Genomic DNA, 22,029 nt, shown 5'->3' with positions numbered 1-22,029 from the left:
GAAATGAGCTCAGATCCAGGAAAAAAAAAATAGAAACCCATCTTTATAAAAAGCTGAAAGGAAACCAGCATTGCACTTTAAATAATCCAGCGAATACCACAGGGAGTACAGGAACAATGTGTTAATGTAGCTAATCTCTAATGTTGAGAGGAGATAAGCTGCACACATTTCAGATGTTTCTGTAAAGCTGATGTTTGTTATGGGAGGATGGTCACAAAGTGAAATGCAATGTGTTTTGAGGCATCGCAGTGGATTCCAATTGATCTGTTCCAATAAATTTTGTTTGTTTTCCAACTTATCAAATTGTTCATATTTAAAGTATCTGTTGTTCTTGTATTTTGATGTTTAGATTTACAGTGTTTTGTACGTGCGTCCTTTAAACCTTTCCACATTTTGCCTTGCTAAAAGTTGTAAACATAAATGTTTCTCATTGGGATTTTATTTGGCATTTAAGTTGGCACATAATGTGAAGTGAAACATATTACACCATACTACCAGCCCTCAGGGACTGAACTACATAGAGAAGAAAGAGGCTGGAATAAAAACTATGAATCTCAGAATGCAGTGCTGTATTGAGACACTTTCAGTTTCTTGGAGGAAGATGAGGAGGAGTTTCAGCAAGGAAAATGTTGTGATGTTACAGGCAGCAGCTCCAGAAGAAAGGACTTCCTGTCCCTACATGCTAGCAGTCATGTTAACTAAATATTTTCCACTTTTGTGCATAAAGTTGAAAATGTCTACATGTGGCAAGTTGTGTGAATTGCAATCTGTCAAAATGACAGATGGCTGTCAGATTGTGCCATCAGAGTTTAAAAAAACAAAGTACATCGCTCAGGTAAATCAATCGATCAATCATCTCGTTATCTGGGATGATTAATGATGTTGAAGAGTTGTAGAGGATTCGATGGGTATCTGGTGAACAAGGAATGAATTCTGCAAGATTTCCTCCCTCTGAAGCAACTGCTCAGATCATCATTCAGGGAGTTTTGTGGACTTCAGATCACTTCAACTGGACGAATGTTCTCGGGTTTCAAAACTTGTGCTAGAGTGACGCCTGTAATTCTTGTCTAGGGGGAGCAGAGCGATGATTCAACCACCAGATCGACATCAAAATCCTGAAACATTTGACTAGGTCCGTCCAGAACAGACTCAACAGTTTTGGATGACATTGCACAGTAGCTAAAGTTGACTCTGTCAAACTGGAAGCTACTTTTTTGTCTGTTTATTTTGTTGTCACTATTGGCAATGTATTGGCTCACCTGAAATTTTGTTCACCAGTCACTACTGCCTCCTTGTTTGGTTCCACTAGTAAACTACAGAAACTAGTTCTCCTAAAAATATGTCACTTTTTTATATCACTTATTTTACATTTTACTTATATAGGCAGCATGGTTGTACACCACGACATCATGTCAGTGTGTCTCTGTATGTATTTGTGTGCAACAGAGCATACAGTTAACTGTCTTGTAGACAGGGTGTAGGAGTTGACTGATGACCACCATCACATCTCTATCAGTTCTTCATAACACTCCATAAACACACAAACACATGTGTACACACACACTCCCACACAAAAACACAGTATGGTGAGAGAAGAGGATCTGACTTGGTTATTTACTCTGTAAAATTCTTACTCTAAAGCATTGACGATCAAGATTTATAACGTTTTCCAGCAAGTTTTTTAGTTATAAAAAAAATATTCCACAAGAATAAAAGTTTTAGAGAAAGAATTAATTTTCAGGAAAGTTCCCTCCTCCTGTTTGTGGGATTAAAGTTCCTACCGCCTCAGTTTCAAGAAACAGCTTTCTTCGACAAACAGCATTCTGAGCAAACTGCCAGTTTCCTTTTTCACTGCGTCTTTTCTCTTATGTTCTTGCACCCTTTTTTTGTAAAGGGCCACTGAACCCTTTACTTGGCTGTGTATGCACCAGCAAACATGCTGATACAATCTTAAAGGTCATGTTCTTTTCACGTTGACAGAGGCCTTCCAAAACTTTGATGGGAAGGCAGGGTGTGTGTGTGTGTGTGGGTGTGTGTGTGTAGACGGGAGCTTGGGGGGGAAGTCCCTTGAAAGGACTGCACTGTTACACTGCAGCAACACCAACACTAGCAACTTAAAGCTGCAGCCCAACTGATTAATGCCCTACATCAAAACGCTTCCATTCTATTCAAGCTGCATTTCCAGGAGCGGTCATGCTGAACCAAGATGGCCGATCTTTCATGCATTCCAATCTTTTCCAGCGAGATATGAAAGAACATAATCATCGGTGATGAGTGGCACTGAATCTGCTGTGCCACTGTAGCATGTAAAATAAGCTGAAAGCTCAAGTACATGTCCTTATTACACATGCTTTATCATGTATAACAATGGTAACGTGGCAAACACAAGAAACACAGCGGTTCTTTTAGGTTAATGCTTTAACGCTACAATTAAATAGCTAAATATCGGTTCATCTGTGTGTGTGGTTGTAAGTGCAAGTTGGTTTCTGAGTGCGCGTGTGTGTATGCGTGTGTGTCAGTGTTCCGATAGCCTGACAGCTCCTCTCTTCCTTGCCTTGTTTTTAAAAGGCAACCATAATGGCCGGTAAGGACAGCCTTAAGAGCTACTGGCAGCTTGAAGCTTGACGCAACCAAAGGTCATTGATTCCCCCCACACACCCTTCTCCTCAGTGTCTGTGCTTTCCCTTTTTTTTTAGCAATTCATTGAATTTTGGCATTTTGTGAACACACACAGGACAGCTCGCCGACAACCCAACCTTGACAGCGAATTGGATAAATAAACCTTCAATTTAGCCGCTCTCCTCCACTCCTCTTCCTCCGCATAGCTCGCCAGCTCAGGCGAGGAGTCCCACTGGGAGCCTTCACCTATCCACATCGTTCAGCCCACGCTCCACTCGGCTCTCCCCTGGAATTTTTTTATTTTTTTTATTTTTTTTGCCGGCCTGTCTGGCAGAGTTGCCCTCGGCACTGTGACAAACACGGCCTTAAAGATAAGCTAACAGCTCCCTTGCACTCGCAGTCAAAGTCAATCCTCGCTCCGCGTCTGAAATTTAATGCCAATTTCGTCTCTCAACCCCGTCCATTCCATTTCCGTATCCGACACTGTGCCCTCCGCCTCTGTCTCCGCCTGCCTGCATCAAACCCCCTTCAACAAGACTCAAACGCACGGGTGACGAGGACACGCACCGGCTTGCGCGCGAACACACACTCCTTCATACCTATCAGATGGGCTCCACCATCCCAGGGGGAGACGCGGGATGTGAGAGCACTACTCCATAACGGGTAATGACATGGCATTTAATGATACTGTCCAAAATGATCCGGGCCTCTGCCGACAGCGACGGCTGCTCTGCATGGAGGCCGCGCAGCCGTGGAGAGCCAGATAAGCTTGGCTGGGCCGACTTCATGTTTGTGTGATGGTGTGTACGTCTGTGTCACACTGGTGTGTTTGTGATTTCCTAACACAGCAAAGGCAATACTGAATCTTTCACTCGTCCTGTCGCCTGATGCGATGTGACATATGCTCCTGCCGAATGCTGCCATCATTCCTCCCATCACCTCACCTTTCCACCGTCTCTCGCCGCTTTTCTTATTTCGTTTGCCTCAAATACTCTATGCTGTTATTTCCCCCCTTCCCTGTTTTACTCTTTTTTTTTCTTTAAAGTTAAACAGTATGGTTTTATGGGTAGTATTTTGAAGGATATGTTTTATCACATCATGGCTAGAAATGGAAAATCCAAACATGTTTTTTTTTCTGTTCGTGCTGTGTAAACAGTAGGGAAAGGACAAGCCTAAAAATGTCCACTTGTTGTCCCACATCAAAAAGCTACCTGCAGCAACAGTTCTTGTCCTTTCTCCTTAACTGGGAAAAATCAACTGAAATGACAGAAACTGTCAGCAAGGCAGCTGTCACTGTTCGATGTGCCGATGTGTTGAAAGTGATGGCAACTGCAAGGAATCCCCTGAACTGTCATTAATGCTCATGTTCTGAATAGAGCATGTATGCTGGGATCAGTGTTGTGACATTCACAGTGTTCTGTTGTGTCCTCGTCCGCACGACACACATGCGGGCCAAGCATGTGTGTGCAACTATGTTGCACACACTTACCCAGTAACAAGGGTGTTTGTTTTCCAAAGCCTGAGGAAAACAATTTTTTACAAAATAATGACAAAATTATGTGCAACATAAAAATAGTGAAACCCTAAATCAGGTGATGATTTAGGGTTTTAGGAATCGGCCAAAGAATATAAAAACACAAAATAAATGTTCCCATCACCCATGAAAACAAAATAAAACTCCAGGCCTTGAGGTCCGGTCTCCTGCAACTTTTAGATGTCCCTCCACTTCAACACACCTGAGTCAAATAATGAGGCCATTAGCAGGACTCTGGAGAAATTGACTGCACTGAGGAGGTGATTCAGCGATTTGATTCAGCTCTGTTGGGCCAGGAAGATATCTAAGAGTTGCAGGATACTGGCCCTCAAGGACCAAGATTGCCCACCCCTGGCCTAAATCCTGTTTCAAGTGACTAACGTAATTCAACAAAGGACCAGCCAATTGGTGCTAGTCTTACAATGACTAGAGATACAACCTAACGTTGCAGAAAAAGTATGTGTCGATGGCCATTCTAACTAGCCTGTGCACAGCATTGGGACCCTCCTCCCAGCTCTGACTGGTTGTTTCTGACCGGTGCATTTCTGCAGATGGCAGTAGGAACACAGGGAGAAGGCAGAGAGGCTCGCTTTTTGTTGTTTTTTTTTCACAGATAATCTGTTTGATATTCTCTTGTCAGAACATAGTGACAATTTTAGGGAACATGCAAAACTCAGTGTTTTTTAAAAGAAAGTTGCCAACGACAGCGTTAAAGGATAATGATAACAAAATGAGCTTGGAAGAAAAAGTGGGGAGGAAATCCAACTGTTGTAGATTCTTCACATCCTGTTCAAAACAGTCAATCTGACCAACAGTCAACCTTTCACAAACTCATCCAACATCCAGAAATCTTCGAATACTACTCAGTCACTTCCTAATGTAATCCCAGCAAATACAGGCCTTTTCTCTTTACATACTGTAGTGTTGGTCTGTCAGCCGGTCAGTCGGTCGGTCGGATGGATGGATATTTGAAACCACGTCTTTCATTCGACTGCTCCTTCAGAATGTGTGGATAGTGTTCTTGCATGTGTGTCGCCCACTTGACTCTCTTTGACAGCCATAATGACACCTCGGGGTGTTGAAAGTAAAACACAACCTCGAGCTGAAGCAGGTCTGGCTGTGATAATGAGTGGCTTGCTCCGAGTGCGCTGACAGACAGCGAGGAAATCCACGTAGGGAACTCCATCAGGTAATTAGACTGAACCTACAATGCCTGGTAAGAAGTGTTTAGGGCGCGCTAAGAGCTCCTCTCCATATTTTTAAGCACATTTATCCTCTTCCAAGGCAGACGTGCTTCTAGGCAGGGAAACATGGCAGAAAGGCAGCAGGCGTCAGAATGCTTATGTGAGTGTAGATGACAAGGAAACACGCATTTGTTTGTCTGGCTAAAGGAATTGTCATTACTCTACATTGATCGGGAAGGTTCCAGGCAAATTGGTGCATTGAAAAAAAATGTGGTCTTTGACCTGGTTGTTGTAGAGAAATATATGTGTGTGTGTGTGTGTGTGTGTGTGTGTGTGGTGTGTGTGTGTGTGGGTGTGTGTGTGTGTGTGTGTGTGTGTGTGCATGCGTGTGTGTGTGTGTGTGTGTGTGTGTGTGTGTGTGTGTGTGTGTGTGTGTGTCTGTGTGTGTGTGGGGGACGGGGGGGTTTGGAGGTGGTTGATGTGCATACATGGTTGCATGTCAGGTGCATGTATCTCCCAAGTGTGTGAAGCCCTGAGGGCAGCCTCGGGGCTCGCCGCCAGCATCTGTTCTTACACAGACAGGAGCAAGACACACTGAGACAGTATCCTGCAGCCAAGGTATAAACACACACGCAGAAACGCAGAGAAAATAGGCACACACTAACCTTTTCAAAATCATGCATGATGTTGCAAACAATTACAGAGAGACAGTCCACCATGGAATATCAAGGTACTGCACCAGTCATGTCTGGGACGTACATTCCTGATGGAAAATGGTGGAGGATGAACGAGCGTGTGGAGATATTCTCCCCTCTTCCACCTCTTTTAACTCAATGAAAGGAAGCTTGAAGTACATGTATGGCATTCAGGTGTTTGAAAATGGTAAAAAATTACACATTTATTTTCTGAGAACATCTTCAAAAGCTATTACCTTTTTTGTTTTTTACCGTTTCTTGACTCCTGGTACTTTCACATGTTGCTTTTTGTTTTAACCCTCAGTTGTTTATACCAGAGGAGATTTGACTTTGACCAGTTTAAAGAAAAGTTCAAATCTTCTGTTGTTTTGTGTTGAGTGGTGCTACTGCAGGTAACTATGATGAGTAACATTTATTTGTTTCTTTTTTTACACATTCTGACCAGCAGTGTGACACTCAGAATTATTGTCTGTGTCAATGTGAGGCTCAACAGATTTACTTTCACAAGCAGAGCGTTATGGGTTTTGTCATGACTCTCCATATATGATATATATGAAAGGTTATTAAATGTTTCTTTGGGTTTATTTCAAATGTATTTGAGACAAAGAGGAAAGATGATGAAAAAGGTGGGGGAAAGGTTTGAAAATAAAGAAGATAGTAATAGAAGACAGAAAGAAGCACAGAGACATCAAAAGGCATTTCTGCCTCTTGACCTGCAGAAAGAGAAAAAAGTACACAGAGAAACCACAAAAACAAACAACATATGCATATATATTACATATATATACATATATAACATATATATATATATTTACTGGTAACCACAGCCCAGCTGAGAGTGTATCTGAGTGACTATAAATGCTATTGAAGTACTTTGTTATTGCAGGAGCCTCTTCCAGAAGCCTGTCCAGTTATGGTCAATTCTCATATCTTGTCAGTCCTCCCTCTTGGATTTCTCTGCTGGAATTTCAACTGGGCCCATTAGTAAACAGAAAGATAAGTTGTAAATGATGACGTTGCTTTTCTGCGCCGTTTTAGAGTTGTAGTCCATCTGTAGTTTTTGCAATGGCAGCGGAGGAAGTGAACGAAGTCATTTGGTTCATGTTGGCCACGCCTCTAAATATTGAATTAACATTAACAGCCTCTTGTTTGTCTCATTGCTTTGCTCTTCACAGTGGAGGATGATTGTTTACAGCACAGGCAATTTATAGTGGACATCACTGCCAAACATTAGCGATTGGGTAAAATAATAATAATAACAAATAATATGTGCACTAAAACCTAGACAAGCGATACTTGGTGACTTTGTGTTTTTGCAGTGTAACATGCAGTGTGATAGGGGTTGAGGTTTGTGCAGCAAATTATTTTGTTAATATGAAGTCCAAACCAGCATGTACACCCAAAAGAAGATAGAAGGTGTTTTTATATTTGAAACACTTCAGTTTCAAGTGTAATCCAGCCATACACTTGTGTTCAAAGTGGTCCTACAATATGAAATCTTAAAATGCTTAAATTGAGACTGCAGTTTACAACATCTGTAGCCCAAAACACACACACAAAAAAACTGAATCAAATGCAATCTCTGGTAGTTTGTGTTTTGGGTGATGATGATAACAATGTAACCCAGATACTGTGTGCAGAGTTGTCCCTCCTTCCTGTCTTGCTTCTTTTTTCAGTTCCTCCCTGTCAGCATTTGCCAGTTCAGCGCAGGGTTGATTTCTGTGCCCCTGTTCTTAATTGGTATTAAAGATGCCCAGGGCCCTTAAAACACACACAGAACCAGTCTCACACACACAGAGTGATTGTACACTGCTCTGCAGTGGCAGTGGAGAGTGGCTGATGTGTGGAAAAATTAGCTTTGGGTGTCGAGAAAGCGGGGAAAAAAAGCTTGTGAAGTAGTCCTTTGCGGGATGAAAACTGCAATGATATGGAATATTCTGCTCTTAATTACTGCCTGTTTACTCAACCCTCCCCCAGCTTTTAACCACCCCACCAGCAATCACCTCCAACACATCCTCCTCCCTCTCTTCCATTCTCCCTCTCCGCCTTTCTCTGTTCTAACCTGGCATCTTTAATGCCTGTACTACAAAGGGGGAGAAAAATGGAGAGTCATTTGCCCAAAAATCTAAGGAAGTTGTTAGCGAATAGGTTTTTAGCAGGGTAGTAGAAATAAGAGTGCACGGGTTCCTGTTCTTGTGTTTTTTTTCCATGACAGTAAGTATGTCTAGAAGTGCCAAAACTTAAAACTACTGTTTAGATTTTTTCCTTTTATTTGTTGAGATTTTGGAATTACCTTGAAACGTGTGTGCATTCGAAAGTGAAAATAATATCTCTGTGGACAAAGAACCTGCAGTGCAAAACTGTTTTTACCACCGTACATAAAAACACATCACGCCAGCGAGCTTTTATCCAGCCAGGCTTGATTTGTCACCAACTTGGCTCTTTTGCTGCAACACCAAGTAACATTAGCTGCCTGCACTGCGGATGGCTTGAGCTTAAAACGGCTTAAAGTCATGGGACACGTTGAAGTTTACACAGCTTTTCAAAAAACACCACAGCAAAACCAACATCAGGGCTAGGTTATGTCAATATGTGTGATTTTTAAAATAGACTGCAAGCTTACTCTAAAACTAGATCATCACTCATGGTTTGTGTGGCCAGAAAGTTTCCTATTTTTTCCCAATCTAGTAGAAAGTTCCATTTATACAAATAAAATTTGGGAATTTGTCATTTGAAGACCTTTACTTTCTTCTTCTTACCTCTTTTTCAAACATTTGTGTTTCGTCCTCCCAGAAACATCTCTAGTGTGTTGTGCAGCAAACAGATGTTGAGCTTTTTCCCTTATAGCTCAGCTTCGTCTGACTTTTGGTTGGAGAATTGGTGAGTGGGGGCTGGGAACAGAAATACTTCCCTGTCCCGTGGTGTGCAAGATACTGTATTAAAGCCATATTTCGCATCACACTTGGCAGAAATATAGGGTGTCTTAAACAATATGAACTATGTGTTAAGAAATAAATTGCTTACACCAGTAGAATTCTTAAAGGAACACTTCAATCTGGACCCCCAAGACCAACCAGATCATTATTTCTTGCACATTTTCCCCAGCGCAAGCAGACATGGTTACTGATTGTAATAAAACACGCCGTGTGAGGTTAGAGGCTTGTGGAAAGGCTACCATGACAGTGACAAAACGGTGTGCCATTCATCTTCTTCATTTACACTTTTAAGGTTTCAAAGTTCTCAGCGGTGGCTGGAGTCTGAAGCTTTGGGTTCAAGTCGGCTTAAAAGTGGGTTGTCAAAAGGGTTTTAAAGGAATCCATGATTAGTTGTAAAAATAGATTGCATTTGAGAAGTATTTACTTCAGATGTAAAAACAGTACAGCAAGATAACTGAGTTGTTTATTATAAACGGCTATAAAATGTTCGCCATGTTGTTTACGCTGCAATGCGAGAAAGTAGTTATACAGGAAAAGCAAATGACAGAAAGGGAAGACATCCGGTTTCAGTTTCTGATTGGATACTGGATAGTAATGGCACACTCTTTTATAATCTTTAACACAATTCAAATCAGTTTGACATAAAATATAACTGAAGGAAGCAAAAAAAGATGCATCAAAACAGTTTGCAGGGCTTACATGTCTTTATGCGACTGTGCATATCAAAATAATTTACACCCAATAACTTTTTCACATTCTGTGATGTAGCAGCCACAAGCTTCACTGTGATTTAGTGGGATTTCTTTCAGCCCTCAGCACTAGTCCTCTCTCTAGTCTCTTCTTTATGGTCACTCAGTGTGTGAGAACAGTTTGATCTGGGAGGGTTTAACACAAATGGATGGTTAAACTTTTTCAATAGTTTGAAAAAATACATATATTTTATCAGTATAACATAATGAAATGTGTGCACTTTGGCCAGGCTGTGTAGACTGCAGCACTGTTCAGTCCTCTGCAAACAGAGACTGTTTAGGAGGTTTTTCTGAATGGAACTTTGAAATGATCAAATGTGAGCAAATCTTACTGGATATTTTGCTAAAGTCGGAAAAAAAAAAAAAACAACTTTGTGATTGCTGGGTTTACATTAAATAAGAATCATAATTAAAATCAAATTAGAATAGGTTTGTCAAATTGTGTAATTATGGTCAATGGAAAAGCAGCTTCTGACCAAATAATTGTGCAATTTAACATTCCTAAATAAATTTGCTCTATGGAAACATGACAGTTTGGAAAAAGAAACCTCACTTTTCAATAAAAGTTTTGGCTTTAGAATGACGTGGTGTTTTGGCCATGTTAAAATTGGTTTATTTTGCAAAACCGCAATGGAAGCAGTTTTTATTTATTTATTTTCACATTACATGAACCAATTGATCATGAACTGAAATTTCTACATTGTTTGTCCCAACATTAGCGGAATATCGACTAAGTTTTGCACACATTTTTAATGAAGACACAGCTACTGTGTCATTGGTGTAACATAGCAATAAAGCCAGCTCGACTGAAAATAATCATTATAATAGGAGACAAAAAAGGAACAATGAGATGGAGAGACATTAGACGTGTCAAAGACCTCAGTGACATGTTCCTTACAGACCTGGGCTCTTTGAAACCATGACACTCTTCTTAAAAGGACTACTTTCTCTCATCTAATAAATGGCCTCCCAATTCAGTGCTTTAAAAAAACAAGCACTACACTTAGACATCAACACACACACACACACACACCCCCACACACACACCCACACCCACACACACACACAAACACACGCACACACCCACACACACACCTCCTGGCAGCAGAAATTTTGACAGATCCCCTCTGACAGACAGCCAGGGAGATCAGAGTGAGGTGAGTGATAGAGAGGGAGGCAAAAGAGAAGAGGGATGGAGGGATGAGGAATACCCGTCAAATCCGTGACAGAATACAGGTGTTTGGGTTTGGCAGACAACTGTTCAGCCGCCTCCACTCCCCGCAGCATCCTGCCGTATCAGACTACTCCGCCGTCATTGGCCGCCAGTCTCCAGAAGTCTGCCAGAAAGCTTCTATTGGGACCTGAAGTATGGTAAACTAAAGAGAGGGAGGAGAAAGAAGTGTTTGACAAAGAGTGGAGCGAACAAGTGCTCCTCTTGAAGAACTCCCCTCCCTCTGTTGCTAACATTTGGCTGAACTTTGAGGTGGGAACCTCCCACATGACTTATTTTATGTAAGGTCAGACAGAGAGAGATAGTAAAAGACTGAAACAAGAATGTACTGCAAAGATGACGGTTAGGGGTAACGTGAAGCCGGAGCGAACAGAAATACCAGTGCTTTGGCAGGTTTCACCAATACAGATGTAGAGATTCCATCTCTCTCAGAGTTTCTTTCACTTGTTCTAAAGTAGTAAAGTATAAGGACAGCAAAGCCAGAAGTAAAAGTTCAGGTGGAATATTAAAGCCATATACGCTCATTGGTCACTTTAGATCGACAGAATTGATTGAGACCAGTTCTGCTTTAGTTAATAGTCTGGTAGACCCGGTTTGACTAGGGAACAAAACATTTGTTACAGTTTTATCTGGAGTGGTTCTTTCTCGCTGCACCGAGTCAAACTTACCACGGCCTTTGAGCAACATGTTCACGTCCTCACCAGTGGTGGTGCTGCATCAAGAACCACTGAAGGAAACGGCAAAATGCAACATCCTTCTTCACAAAATGTTAACAAAAAAAGTAACAGGATTTGACTGTATTTAACTTTTGTCTTTGGTAAGAGACCATGAGCCGACACTCCCACTAGCGCTTGACCCGTGCATTTGCTTTGGTTTTATGTACCCAGAATGCCCTGCATTGTAGTCCGCTTGACATTCACATATTCATTCAAACTGCACCGAGTTCACTGCAATGAAATGAGCCTGAGGTTTGTTGGCAGACCAGATGTTTGGGCCATGTTAGAGGTGGTTTTCTCATTCACAGCTCGCCAAGTACTGAATTTTCCGGACTATCGAGCGCACCTTACTATAAGCCACACACACAAGAAACATACATATATAAGCATATATATGTGCTGCTCTCGGTTTTCCACTTAATAAATCTGCTATTAAGGATGCAGCCATCCATCTCCAAAGCCAAACCATGGATTTGTTCATGCCAAGCTTACATGTAGCGGCTATCGATCTGTGCTACCACTTTAAAGCTCCATCATAAGAACTTGTTTCCTGGATGAGGGGTAGGAGTTTGAAGAAATATCTCCGTCGCGCCTGTTGCTAGCATGTGCTTGTTCTAAATGAAAATCAGCACTTTCTTCTTTGATTTCCAAATTTGACTCCTGTGATTCACTTCCTGTGAAAGAGCCCCCCTGATGATTGAAGAAAAATCCACAGAAAAGCTGCACCGGGCTGTAAGCCACATGCTTCAAAGCTATTAGCGGCTTATAGTCCGAAAAATACGGTGCTAAGGGCTGATGTGGATGCAGCCGCATTCCTCTGACAGTAAAGTGTCCAAAGCATTAATCAGAGATTTCAGTTCATGTTGACATGAACCCAGTACTCAGATGCAACAGGGTTTTTTTTTATTTTTTATTTTATAATTTACATTCAGTTAAAAAAAGAGGTGATCATTCTGAAGGTAAACATGACTACACAATTTTATGTAAAGCCATGGGCTTTGTCTGACACAGCCTGATTATTAAATTACATAACATTTACTTTGGCATCATTATTTGTGTAACAGGGTTTTGTTTTTTCTTAGGCATAGTACCAAGAAAGTAAATAAATAAACATAACTGTGCACTGACTTTAAAAACCAAATATCTTATATATACTCCACTCTTTAAAAATACTGCCATAGGAAGATTTTTCTATAACATCCACCCTGCAGTTTGTGAGTAATCCTGAAAGTAATAGAGCCATAAGTTAGCTATATACTTGATGCATTGAATGGGGATTGAGGAGGTTCACACACACACACACGCGCCCACACACACACACACAGTGTGTAATCTGGATGTATGCTTGTCTGAGTGTGTTTATGTCGTGGACTTTTGGAGAAAAACTGCAGGTTTTTGTTGTCCTGCTGTTACAGCAGATGAAGTTATTCCACTAGGACATAGATGAGAGAAAGGCAATGTTTAATCACACACAGGTAGTCCGACTAAACCATCCTGCCTAGCAAGAGCACAAACATTTGGCCTAAAGAAATCAATTTAGATAAAACATTGACCCCAGTTAAGATTGGAGACATAAACAGGAGGGAAGCAGGACACACATAATCCCTTTTCAATTCATTTTCCTTTTGCTTCTGTACGTTCTTTAGCTTTCCTGAATGCTAATTCTGTTCCTCAGCACGGCAAAGCTCACACTGGATAATCTGTATGGTAATAGAACTGCTTGAGCCCAACTTAACACACAAATGTGTCAGAAACGCAGCCAGAATACAAAGAAACAGAAATAAAAGAACACGAAAATGAATCCGCTCATCTCAAAAGGAAAAAAAATATAATATATCCTGCCATGATATTCAGTGGTATTAATTTTCTAATTCCACATTTTCCATGTTCAGATGTTCAGGAGAGAGGACTAATAGCTGAAATTATATTTGGTAATAATTAATGCAGAGTGGACTCCCTTTGAGCACCGGAGGGAGCTGGCTGAAATTCATCAGAAGGAATCGGATAACAGCTCTGTGATATCATGTTTTGTACCGTCGGCCGGTTGCTCAAAGTTTCATCAGGGAGCTTGTTTAAAACTAAAATAAAAATGACTACATCATTCTTTAGCTCACCACAAGCTGACTTAGCAGAGCTTGTAGTAAAACAGCGATATCTGAAGAGAGCTGTTTGTAATGTTACACAGTCACAAATTAACACCGATTATTTGGTTTATTTACCCTGTCAAAACAATTTGAGTTTATTTTTCAAAGTCATATTTCCACCATGTTTCATTTATAAAGGACACTATTTAGTCACAATTAGTAAGCTAAGTATTTGGTTTCCAAACTAAATATTTAGCTAGCAAGTGAAATATTAGTCTGCTAGTTTATCTCCACCTCTGGTCTGATCATCTATCAGATCATCATGCGGTGTCAGAATAGCAGACATGCAGTGAGTATGCATGTCTACGCATGTGCATTAAACAGTCAGACCTTCAGAGGAGTTGTCAGTTCAGCATGTGCAATTTATTGACTTATTTTATTGACAAAAATAAATTTTCAATGGTAACTGGATCGATATATATGCATTGTTGTGGTTTCAAAGTATATTCAAAGCAGAGACTAGTTAAAGCTGCAGTCAAATATAACACACGGCTGTGTAAAACTTGTCTCCCTGGTGCTTGATGATGGTCTGACTGGTTTACCGCTAAGTCAGGATATCATACAGATTTTAATAACTAAATGTATGATGACCTATGTTATGATTCTATGTTGCTGAGTAAATAAAATCATATGGTAATGACAGCGTATATTTGTCTGACAGATGTAATCGTCAGTTTGTGCTAAGTGTATGATGATCTGTCGGCGTTTGACGATCTGACAAAACAACATCCACATTTGATCCTTTTGAGCATGTGTCTCTGACCTTATAAGAACATAATCATATAATTGCATGTCAAGACTGAAGATGATAGACTTTGTTAGAAAAAAATCATACAGATTGTTTAGTTTATATTGGAGAAAGCTGTGACCAATGAAAAGAAGAGCAAAAACAGACAAAGTGTGTAAAATAAAAAAGCAAAAAATAGACAAAACCTATGTCCTGATTTGGCAGAAATTAGTTATGCACTTTGATCATCTGCCTATTAGTGATTAAGGGAGAATAATGAGGAGACATTCTAAATATTTTGATTGTAGTCTGCATTTTTCTAAGCAAAAATATCCTTCCTCAAGCTTTGAGGTTGGTGCAACCCGCTCTTGGATTAGAGGGTGGGGAGATGGGAGGGCTGGAAAAAGCAGGGGGTGCCGACCTGCTTCCATCCTGCTCTGTTAATTCATCTGTACCACATCAGCAGTTCCAAATGAATGCTGCTGGATATGCCTCATCACAGGGCAATCTTGTCTTTTTGTACAAGATAAAGAAACTTCTAACCTTGCGCAGGCAGAATCGACCGGCTGCAGGTATCCACGTGTTGACCTTTAGGACAACTTCAACTTAAAGACACGCCTGACTTTTGGCGTGATTTGGGGGGAGCGGGACATTAAATTGGTCCCTATCTTACTGCTGGAGTACACAGGCAGTAGACGTGTCTCAGTTCTTAAGCGGCCTGCTAATCACACAAATTATTGCTTCCAATTAGCACTGTAGTAGTAATTAATTCCCCCACTATCACATCGCTTAGCGTGCTTTCTCACCATGGCACCTGTTTTCTCCAATCCTGTCACCCTTGTTTGTTTATTCCTCAGACATTATTTACATTTAAAGGCTTAATGAACAGTGTAAGACATGCGCTGCTTGTGTATAGGTGGTTTGAAAGTGCCAAGGGTTACAGACAATGGGACGGCAGAGCAGCGCTGGGGAAAACTCCCACCGAGAGCGTTCTTTACACCAACACTGACTGCGCCCTCCCTTCCTCTTCCACCTCTCTAATATGGATTAATAAAGTGATAACGGTCTTTGTTAATTAATATGAGCATGCAGTACTAATTACTTCACTGAACGACAAGCAAGCTGTTGAACCCATAAAAGGAATAGTGTCAGATCCGGCTGGCAACGGTACAACGCTGGGGCTGCGTTCTGATGAGGAATAAAAGGGAAAGGGGTGCAGGGAGGGAGACAGAGAGGTTTGTGAATAATGCTGGTGCAGTCAGGAAGCTGTGGTGTTCGTGAGAGCAGCTAAATACGCACAGGAAGACGTGTCAGTCAGCAGTAAGCGTGTGTAGCCCACACACAGCGGAGAGCCAGGCACTGCGGAGCAGCCTTCAGCTACGCTTAGCAGTTAGCACAAAAACTTCAAAATATGTTGATGTGCCATGGCAAAACCAGGAAAAAGTCACCAGACAGAGGAAATAGATCAATTTCTGATGTATGTTTGTTAAATATACTAGTTCAGTTCATGAAGAAACCGTGCCATGCTTTAGACAGCAGTTTCTGAGCTTTTCAGATAGAGAAAGCTCTATCTGAAAGCTCAAATCTACCCCATCCTAAAATAATTCTGGATCGGGTATCAGTGACAATGTGTCAGAACCGCCAGGGTAGATTTAATCTGTCTAATTCTATGCTTTGTACTCTGAGCAAAGTTTTTTATTGATTTTACATTATATTTCGAATTCCTCATTGCACTTTCTGAACCATTTAAATGAAGGTTTGTTGCAGTTTATTTTTACATATTTGACCAAACGGTTTGATGTTGTCAGTTTCAGTTTCTTTATCTATTTCACATCAGCTGTTCCACTCCTGACTGAACAGGTTAATGTTGTTTTGTTTTTATGTTTGACAAAGCTTCTGAACTTATTGGTGTTTTGAAGAATGCTGTACTTATAAAATAAATTTGGAATTAAGTACAAGAATTCTCTCTTTTGTCCCCTAATAACTTTATTTAAAACAAGAAATATAGAACAAAAAATGGATAGTCGAGATCAAGATAGAAACAAATTATAGGACATGAAAATTATAAGGTCTAAATAAAATTGGTCCACAAATGCAAATATAATATCAATGGCTTTGACATTTAAATTTGCTTCTAAGGACTATATAAAGAGTCTGAAATGTATTTGGAGAAAAGAAAATGTGGACAAAATCAATTTTGTTTCCTTTTGCAGCTGATCTTATTTACTTATTGTAAATAAAACATTTGACAGTAACATGTAAAAGTTCTGTATCACTAAGATTACAGTTTTCCATTTCAAATAAAACAACCTTTCTTTAAAAAGTAATTCAAACAAATGATGAAAAAAGTTTGTCACATTATTTCATAATATTCCTGTATGGCAACAATCCCAAAACAGATTCTCCACTCATGATGCGAGCAGATGATGATAATTCTGTACCCAGAATGCATTGCTACAGAACAACAGCATGTAGTTCTACAGTAAACTGCTTAAAATCTACTGACGTCCCGCATGCTTATGACCAAAGCCTGCTGCTTGCTGCGCTCAGTTAGCAGCAGCATTAACTTTACTCAACAGCTAGAAAACAGAAGTAGAAATGATTTTGGTTGAAAATGATTTAAAACAAAAAAACTTTGGGCTGATTTAACTTCAGGAATTGAGAACGAAAATGTTTGTCTTTTAATTTAATTCCTCTAGTTTAATGGCACCAAGTTCAAACCAGATTTATTTAATTATTGTTACTGTACTCAGATGATGTTCACCTTGAACATCCTCAAAAAAGAGATTTTATCTCGAGGGAATTCCAGGTAAAATAATGATTAAATAAATGTTAAAAATTCAAGCATATTTCTAAAAGTGTGTGTGCTGTCATGAATGTTATCTTTCAACATGAGAAAAGAAACCTGTAGAGTGTGTAGTGTCAACTTCTGTCAAACTTCAGTCAACTTCAGTCTGATATCAAAGTAAAACCTCTTTTCTTCTGATCTGTTTGTTTTACTGTAAAATTGTTTTGCTCAGATTATTACTTATCTATCTTGAATTGTGTTAACACATCCTGGAAGCATCAGCTCCTAGAGAAGTGTGTTTAAGTAACACATTTTCCCAGAGTTGAAATAAGTGATCATTTTTTCTTTGGATCCAGTTTAACTTTATGTTTTTTGTTTTTTGCAGGTTTATTTTCATGCCGTGCCTCTTGATGTTTTTTTTTTCTTTTCTTTTTAGAAACTAAATCATGATATTTATCATATTTAAATGTGTATTTAAGTTGATCTAAAATTGTGTCAGGTATATATTTATCTTTTACGTTTGATATTTTATTGTATTCCATGATAACTGCCCAAAAATTAAAAGCAGATTTATTTTATTTTTAATGATGCTGTAGATGGGAGGGAGAACATTGCTGCCTTCACTTCAAGATATGTTTCTTTGCACACTCTTCCCCCTACTGGCCTGAATTCATAACCATGAGAGCTACCCATAGAGAGTGTGTTCATTAAAACACTACTACTTTTTATCTATAATTCATTGAAACATGTTTTGAAATTAATACCCAAATACGATGCTGTATTTTGATGCCAAAGCTGTGTGTGTGTGGAGTGGATATTCAGCTGTTTTGCTGTAGCATCAGCATTATTTTTTAAATACATGTATGTTTTGAATTCCTGTTTTGAAACTTGTTTGTGCATCTGCTGCTGTCCGCTTGCTTTAAACTTAAATTCACTTCAAAGGTGTTAGCTAAAAATCCGGTCCATTTCAGGTCAAAATGCAGTCGTAAAATAATCACAAATGTAAATTTATGTCACTAAAAAAAATGCAGCATTGTCATAAAAATGTGCCCAGTGAAACAAAAAGGATGTAGAGTTTTATTTATTTATTTACAGAAACAACTGGTGCAATGCATCATTACTTACTGGAGGCTGAAGGATAAGAAATGGAAATTCAAATCTCCTTTTACGAAACATTTCTGCTTGAAAGAGAGAAACAAAGAAAGACAGAAAGAAAGAAACTCCATTTTCTGTTAAGATCCAATTCATAGAAAATAAAACAAAAACAAAAGATTTCACAATTGCTGACATAAACTTTAGGTGCATATAAATCAAACCAATTTTTTTTGTCCTCTCAATTTTTAATTATAAAATCCAACAAGAAAAAATACCAACTCTTCAAGTAAAGCATTCAGAAAAAGTTAAAATATAAAATAAAATAGGTCGGTGTACACTTTCCAAAACACAATACTTTGGAAAGTGTACACCAACCTATTTCAATGGTAACTAAAAAATTAATGTTTACTAAAAATAAATATGTTAGTATATGAAGCGAAGACAGTCAACAATTATGTCCAGTCAAAGTGTGAGACTTGAGCCCACAAGTCTGGAAACAAATCTAGTTTCAAATGAAGTTTTTCACAAATTTGTTCCATTATGTTGACAAAACTGAAATGTGGGATTCAATGATTTAAACAAAGAACATGTTATCATTTTATCATGTCCACCATGGAACAGATTCAAAGTTTCTTTTTTTCCCAATCCAAACTGGCACCGAACTCTAGAAAATATATTTTGGATCAAGTGACAAAATAAATGCGATCGTAGTTCAAGTTTCTCCTTGAATCAGACATGACTTTTCCTGAGTGCATCTGTGTTGCCATGTTGGTTTATCCTGGCTGTGGAAATGAGGCAGCCTCCCTCCTCTGCAGGCAGCAGCTCGGCGAGGGACAAAGTGCTTCAGCACGGCATGTCGCACAAACGCTCCTCCAAAGTAGGTTTGAGGAGAATTAACGGCGCTGCAAGACGTGATTTTCTGACAATGGCTATTAAGAATTAATCAGCCTTGCACTCAATAATTTATTGCACTTCCCAAAGTCCCCCATTAATTTTTGAACCTCTCCGTCCCTGACTATTATTTGTACGAAATCTTAGGAAATTTCTAAATAATCTGCTTGATTGACAATAATCCATTTAGAGGCAGAATTAATGTTAGGACGATCACTAGAATTATTATGTATATCTGAGGATCAAAATCATTCACTTTTTTTTTTTTTTTTTTGCATTTTGTATTTTTAAAAAATTGTTTAGGCTTGTTTCTTGTTTTATCACAGTTTCCTTAATGATGTTGCATTGCACGAGTAACGCAGAACAGAAAGTTGACCTGACAAAGTCTGTGCTGAATCCGTTTTAATTTTATTCACATTTTGTGTAAAATAAAAATATTTTGGATCATTTTTGTCTTTGAGTATTTGTATGACTATTTTCCCAGAGGAGCCTTCATTTATGTTGAAATCAAGAAGTTTCATGCAGGACCAAGAAAAATTAGAATACCTGAAGTTTAGATCACCCAGCAGCTTAGATCAACAAAATAATATATCATCTTATGCCATTAAAAAAAAAATCACTTAACATCCTTAAAATAAAATTTTAAAAATACATTGAAAGCCATAATTAATTTATCAACCCATAATTTGTAAAGACATGTGGGTGTCGATGCTGTTACTGTCTTCACAAGCGGGCCTGCCACTTAGATGCATGGATGGTTATAAATATAGAATGCTGCAGAAATTTGCTGCTCTGTGTATTAACAGAATGTATTGACAAACACAACTCATGTTACTGCTTTTAATAAACTCTGTCTAGAAAAAAAAAACTGCATCATTCTGTTTGTAATTGTTCTGCAACCATCACTTCCTTCCTTTTGATTTATGGGGTAAATGTGTTTTTAATAAGAGAGCTACAGGGTGAGGGTGGGGGAGGGAGGGGACACCAGAACAAAAAGGAGGGGGAGAAAACACAGAGATAGGAAAGAAGATATGATATTGACTCTCGGCAGAAGTTAACCCACTTGATCAGAAAAAGAAAAAAAAGAAGAAGAAGAACAAAAAAATAGAGCCACTGTGGCCGTCTTTTTCTCAGAGACAAAAACTAATACCCTTGATTCAAAGCAACAGCCGAGTGGTCATTAGGGTATTATGTGTAGCCTAAAGCAACGGTGTCAGCTTCCCTATGCTAATGGGACCGTGCCCCAGAAAAATTAGCATGGAGCTCTCAGGGGCGCCGAGATCACCTTGCTCTTCAGTTGTTCTCATTAAATATAAAGAGAAGCAGTCATTGGCATTTGAAAAGCAGTGACACCTGCTTCATGTGTGGACAATCTATGGATAGATGGACGAAGATCTCAGAGAAATAACATCTGAGAAATGCACATCATCGTCTGTCTGACCGATTCTACAGGTTGTTAATATTTACTCTGCTGCTTTTAACATAAAGACAACTTTAAATCTTCATCTGATGTGTATTTGTGCTGCTATTTTTCTTAGCTAAGGAGGAGAAGACAATGCTTTTCTGGGAAATAAGATTATGAACAAATTGCTGGCCTCCGTTCTGCACTTTATCTTTAAAATTTAAAAACACACACACACACTCACATACACACTCTTTGAGAAAATATACAGGAATGTTTAATAGAAAAAAAAAATCAGACCAAGAGCAAAAATGGGAACAAAATCAGGGGTAAGTGTAAAACTAGAGTTTCTGTGAGATAAAACAAAAATATAAACTCTGCTATAGAGCTGTGAGCATGCTAACCTTCAGCCAATCACTGCAGCTGTTTGCATATCACCACATTGTTTCATATTATTGACAAAAGGTGTAATTATATTGGAGCCAAAATAACAATGTGTGGCTCTTTCCATTGGTCAAGTGTGGCTATTTCTGTTTTAGATGGAAAATGAAACTGTTGTTCCATGTAGTAGAACTATAGGAAATACAAAAAGCAGGTTCAATATTAAAACCAAACAAGATTTAAAGTTTAACAAGTTTATTACAATAAAATAATAAAAGAAATCCTAAAAACTGTCCAGTAAATGATGACTAAAAGCTTTTCTAACAGCATGTCTGTAAAACTCTAAACTGTCCAGCAGTCTGAATAGTAACTGCGTAGTGAGGTCCATCCAACCAGAGAGCCAACACTTGGACCGGAGGGACCAGTGTCTCATCCTCGGGCCAAGAGCTGGCAACAAGTGATACATACTGGAGCACCAACACTTCTTATACCAGACCTTTATGATTTAAGATCAATTCTAGAATCCAAGTGTCAAAACTTTGAATATTTCAGTCATTTGGGGTATTGTGTCTTGGCAAAAGCATATCAGAGCATGATTAAATCATTGAGACAAGTTAAAGAGACAGATTGGTTGGAACTACTTTTTCTTCCGCCTGCTATGTGAGTTAGGACGATGACAGCAGATAAATGATATTCCTATTATGGTAAGTTGTTTCTCCACCATTAGCACACAGAGCAGCAAATACATGAGGATGAATAACAGCGTTAAGACCCTCCTCCTGGCTCCTGGTTGCATTTCTTCAGATGACAATAATAACTGAAGGAGGAAGGGGGAGATCGACCATTCCACAAAAACTGTCACAACATGATGATAACAAATATTTACTTGTTATTACTTATTTTTTATAAGTTACACACATCAGCATAAAAACTTTTC

Source organism: Poeciliopsis prolifica, unplaced genomic scaffold, assembly GCF_027474105.1.
Source record: "Poeciliopsis prolifica strain line A6 unplaced genomic scaffold, Auburn_PproV2 SCAFFOLD057, whole genome shotgun sequence".
Classification (NCBI taxonomy): Eukaryota; Metazoa; Chordata; class Actinopteri; order Cyprinodontiformes; family Poeciliidae; genus Poeciliopsis; species Poeciliopsis prolifica.
The sequence above is the reverse complement of the archived record's forward strand: the minus strand, read 5'-3'. Positions refer to the sequence as shown.